This window comes from Thermobia domestica, chromosome 9 (assembly GCF_964235325.1).
Source record: "Thermobia domestica chromosome 9, izTheDome1.hap1.1, whole genome shotgun sequence".
NCBI classification, from domain to species: Eukaryota; Metazoa; Arthropoda; class Insecta; order Zygentoma; family Lepismatidae; genus Thermobia; species Thermobia domestica.
The window spans coordinates 140,411,189-140,417,188 of NC_137462.1; the positions used below are offsets into that span (position 1 = coordinate 140,411,189).

At 34.2% G+C, this 6,000-nt stretch overlaps 1 pseudogene; it reads right to left on the reverse strand.

Annotated features, from left to right (window-relative positions):
• Positions 1-1,481: 1,481 nt before the first annotated feature.
• Positions 1,482-3,980, reverse strand: LOC145695059 (vacuolar protein sorting-associated protein 4 pseudogene; annotated as a pseudogene).
• Positions 3,981-6,000: the final 2,020 nt, after the last annotated feature.

Consider the following 6,000-nt stretch of genomic DNA (forward strand, 5'->3'; position numbering starts at 1 on the left):
AGAAGAGTTAGAGAAAATGAATGAGAAAAAGAAAATCAGAAACTTCTTTGCAAGAACAAGGGAAATAAAGAAAGGATTTCAGTCAAGAGCAGTGCTCTACAAAGATAAGCTAGGTAACCTAATAGGAGACAAAAAGAAGGCATTAGAGAGATGGAAGGAATACTTCTGCGAACTGTTAAATGGAGAAGAGGAAGAACTGAAAGAAAAGGGAAAAATAAGTAAAGAGAAATCACCTCAGGAAAACTTAGAAGAAACCATACCCCCATCACTGGAAGAGGTACAGAAGGAATTACTAAAGTTAAAAAAATAACAAAGCGCCCGGAGAAGATGGAATACAAGCAGAACTCCTGAAGGGAGGCGGAGAAGTCGTGGCAAGAACATTACATCAATTAATAATGGAGGTGTGAAAAAAAGAAAATGCCTGATGGGTGGTATATGGAAATAATACACCCCATACATAAGATAGGGGATAAGTTAGACTGCGGAAATTATAGAGGAATAACGTTATTAAATGTGGCATATAAAGTGTTTAGCAAGATATTAGGAACAAGACCAGAACACTGGGGCGAATACATAATAGGTGATTGTCAGACAGGACTCAGGAACCAACGATCAACAACGGACCAAATATTCACTTTACATCAAATACTAGAGAAATTCTACGAGTACGACAAGCCACTGTACCAGATGTATATAGATTTAAAACAAGCATATGGCAGCATATGGCAGTCTGTACAGAAACAAGATATTCGAAATTTGGCGCGGGAGACCTGGGTTCGATTCCCGGCGGGAGCTCATATGGTTCGGATTCCACGTTAATCAGTAGGTCCACGTCTCATATAGCCTCGCTGCTGAAAGGGACGCTAAACTAAAAATCAACTCAACTCAAGATATTCGAAATAATGGAAGAATTTGGAATCCCAAAGAAACAAGACAGTCTAACTAAAATGATCTTAAAATCTACAAAGTGTAAAGTAAGAATAGAACAAGACTTGACTTAAGAATTTGAAGTTAAGAGGGGATTAAGACAAAGCGATGTAATCTCATAGCGCTGGAAAAAGTAATACGACAACTACATATTAACCCAGGATGAACCATTTCAAATAGAACAGCTCAAACTCTAGCATATGCAGGCGATATGGTAACCCTAGCAAGAAACAGACACGCACTAGAAGATAATTACCAAAGTAATGAAAAATAAAGCAATGGAAATAGGGCTAGAAATAAATGCAAACAAAACAAAATATATGAAACTCGAAGGTTCCAAAAGGACCAATAAGGAAGGAGATTTAAATATGGATGACCATACAAGCGAACGAACAAGAAAGTTTCAGGTACCTGGGCACGACAATCACCCAAGACAATAAAACAGCAGAGGAGATACAGGAAAGAATAAGAAACGGAAACAAATGCTATTATGCATTACAGAATATATTCAAATCTAGAAACGTCAGCAGAAAAACAAAATTGAGCCTGTACAATACGATACTAAAACCAATAGTTATGTATGGTTCGGAAAGTTGGGTAATGACCACGAGAAAGGAGGTATGGTTAGTGAGATGGGAAAGAGAAATCCTGAGAAAAATATATGGACCAATAGGAGAGAATAACGCATGTCGAAGTAAAACGAATTTAGAATTGCAAGAACTATGCGACCAACCAAATATAACTGCAGGAATCAAACAAGATAGACTAAGATGGGCAGGACATATACAGCGCATGCAGGAATGTAGAACTGCTAAGAAGGTGTTCGTAGGGAAACCAGACGGTCGAAAAAGAAGAGGCAGGCCTAGAAAAAGATGGATAGACGATATAGAAGAGAACATAAAGAATTAGGAAGTAGAGGCTGGAGAAGAAAGGCAGATAATCGAGAAGAATGGAGTAGAGTGGTTAGGGAGATCAAGATCCTTCAAGGGCTGTAGTGCCGACAGTAAGTAAGTAAGATCGGTGCAAAGTGTTGTCAGACCATGTATACTTTACATACTATATGCATATTAAATTCCCTTTTCTGTTATTGCTGATGTTGAGTATTTTCTTTGTAACAGTATTTATGGCTAGACTAGGTATATATATTTACTCTATACTAATTAACATAGAATGTTCTGTTTTAATTTTTGTTTTAAAAGTAAACAGTAACAGTAAACCCTGATAATTATATAGCTGGATACGAAGTCGAATTCTACTACGCATTTGAAAGAAGTATACACGTTTTATATATATTACTTTTTTCGGAATGGAATATTATTCAAGCTATAGAACAAACTTATCAATCAAGTTCCTAATGTGACACATTACCAAAAGGTATCATCTTCTGTTTTCAGTTACTGCGAGACTGCGGATAATTTTGGATCTTATTTAAATATCAACCTTCTTGACCGAAATCTTCCTTAAATTGCTGCAGTCTTCTCAGGTCTTCTTCATTTACCGTTGGTTTTGATGTCGCCAAAGATCGTAACATATCACTCATTGTTACTGGAGGTTCTAGTAATTTATCTCCTGGCACTTCCATCCAAGACATTTCTATGGCTCCCGGGCATCCAGGGGAACAAGGTGTTAACAATTCAGTGTCCACTTCCTTTGGATCTCTTCGAGATTGCCCGGTGACTTTTCTAAAATGCGTAGCAGTCTGAACTTTTCGAATTGGTTGCATCAAGGCATCTCTAACAACAATACTTATATCAGCACCAGAGTAGCCAGCAGTTTTCTGTCCTAAAACTTTGAGGTCATCTTCTGTAATGGCATGAAAAGTATTTCCCAAGTGAATTTTGAATAGATAACGTCTTGCATGTTCATCAGGTAACGGAATATAAATCCTTTTTTCAAACCTTCTGCGAATTGCCGCATCCAATACCCAAGGTATATTCGTTGCACCTAATACTAGAAGTCCAGATGTATCACTACCTACACCTTGCATTTGAATTAAAAATTCTGTTTTAATTCTTCTCGCTGACTCAGATTCGTTATCTGAGCGTCTTGAGCAAAGTGAATCTACTTCATCAATAAATATAATACTAGGTGTGTGTTGCCTTGCGAGTTCAAATAAGCTTCTCACTAATTTTTCGGATTCTCCAAGCCATTTTGAAACAAGGTCTGATGACGAAACTGAGAAAAACATGGAATTACTAGCTTCCGTTGCAACAGCTTTTGCTAGATATGATTTACCAGTGCCTGGTGGTCCAAATAATAAAATCCCTCTCCATGGAATTCGCTTGCCTGTAAATAAGTAAGGAAATTTGATAGGCAAGATTACAGCTTCTTTCAGTGCTTCTTTCGCTCCATCCAACCCTGCAACATCAGACCATTTCACATTTGGCTTCTCGATAACAATTGCCTCCTCTAATTTTGATTGAAGTTTCTTCTTTTCAGAATCATCGTCCTCACTATCACTGTCAGTTTTCTTTATTCTACGCCCTGATTGTGTTCCTTGTTTCGATGAGTTTTCCTGATTCGATTTCAAATGTTCTTTCAATCTTTCAGCTCGTTCTAAGTACTGTTTGCATTTATTACGGATACTCTCTTTTGCCCTGTCACTCAAGTTATCATGCTTTATTGCATGTAAAAAATACTCTACACCATGTTCGTATAATTTTAATGCATCAATATAATTTTTAGATTTGTCCTCTTCTGTTGCTCTTGTAACAAGATCTATAGCTTTTTGTAACGTAGGAGTGGTTGCCATTATATCTAATGAAAATGTTGTAGATATCCAATGGAAAGGGGACAAATCAACAAGTTTTCTTCATAAATCACGAATGTACAATGTCTTGATCTTAGTATTTAGTCTCTTCATTCGCTGTTACACGTCGATGCACGAGCTTTATGTTATTCCTGAATCCATTGTTTTTGTTGTTTTATCCATACTATATTCTATCATGATCTGGAAAACACTGATTCTTTTCTCAATCTTCAAAGGTTTATTTTCCGTCATGTGCAGATCATGTCCATATCACCTAAATCCTTGAAGTAGTTAAATTAACTTTGTTATTATTAGATTTGGTTCTGATGAATTGATTGTTTATCCTTATGATTTTCGCTTGCTCTTTTAATATTGTTCAACATGTAAAGTGCATATTGATTCTTTAGATATTTCACTATAATTTATACAAGGATGCAGATTTTTACACACGTTGCCTATTTTGCTTACATAAGTTTTAGTTAAAATTATATCAGTATAAAATGTTTATGATAGAGTACTGGTTTCTTTTTCTCTACAATTTTGTAGTAACTTTTATATATTTCACATGCATTATCGTATTAAATACTCATTAAAATATATTATCATAATGTTTAATCTATTCACCATGTGTAATGTTTAAGCAGTAGTTTTCTTTATACAATTCATTACATAATGTTCAAAATTGATATATTATCATAAAATATTCATTGTACCTAGGTAGTAGAATGGGAAGCAAATGTGTTAACTACTGACATAATAATAGTTTCACTTGTATTAAATTAGATTGCCTTGTTATTAGCAATGCTTGTAGTAAATAAGTTGAATCTTAAAATTTTAGAATCGTTACTGGTAAAATGGTAGTTAATTAACTAAGGAAAAAAGTATGTATTTCTTTTTCGTAAATCGACTTTTTTGTACCTGACAAATTATTTTTGGGGTGTAGCCTTGCATTCCTATACACAGATTTAGTTTAGGAGGGTGCTATACACTATTAAGAACTATTATACACGTACACTATTAAGAACTATTATACAAAAGTCACTAACTTGTGCTAGACGTCCATTAAAAACCAGGAATGCTATCTTCCAAGAATGAAAAAGAAAAAGGAAAAATAACATTTACAACGGCTTTGAATGTTATTGTTTTCGAAATGCATTTGTATTTCGTCAGAAGGAGTTGGGCAGAAGTGTTCACGTTAGCTCAGTGGTAAAGCACTGGATTTGTAATCGTAATTTCATGAATTCGATTCCAGTTTGGTTCAATTATTTAGTATTGAATGATATGTCCTTCAATGCAAAAAAGAATTACATAAAATAGTTACATTAAAATAAATTAGTTGCAATCATCTCATGAAAAATTATTATGTTTAAAATATAACATCTGAGATGTGGTGGGTGTTGACAGAACGTTTAGGTGTATTATGTGAATATTAAGTAAAAATTAAGTAAAACGTGTAATGGCAATGCGTAAATGTGTGTTGTGTATTTGTCTGCAGCTACTTGTCATACGGAAATTACTTTTCAATATTCTCATTACGTCATGGGGTTTATGTTCTTAAATATAGTATTATAATAGTTAAATATGATACTTTGCGTCTGCCGTTTAATTCACTGCTAAAATGATGTATTAAAAGACACTTTATTCGTCTAATAAAATTGTTTCCAACTTCGTTTACTTGGATTCCACTTTGTAAACCTTGCATACATCACGGTCTCCATTCCATCGTCCTTTTTTACTCTACGCCTTATGTGATTTTTTGCTGACTTCTGCGATCTCACCGTCAGATACAGTTTTGAATTCTCAAATCTTCAATAATAATAATAATAATAATAATATCCTATTCTCAAGAGTTTATATTTGTTTGCTGCAAGATCTCTACATACCAAATCTGGTCTTTATGAAACCACAGTTCTTATAATATTTATTATAATATAAGAACTCAATTATAGTAGCACTTGATTATTATAGTGACATTTATCGTATATGTAAGTTAAATAACCATAAGAAAAATCGTAATTTTGTATACATTCTTGGCCTCTTGTAAATTAGTTATGAATTGTTTAAATGTCACTTAATTTTTTAGTACTTTCAAAGACAACTACAACCCTTTTCGACAAATAAAAAACTACAGACGTGTTCAAATTATTATACTCATGCTCGATAAATGCAAAGTTGATGTTGCAGTCCTAATTTCGGAGTTTTAGAACATGTAATTTAATGGTTAAACTACCAATATAGGATCCTTCGTTTATTTATTGTACACTTGAAGTAGTGATATCACCGTTGAACAGCAGATGGTATTAGTGGGGGTAGAAAGTTCTGAA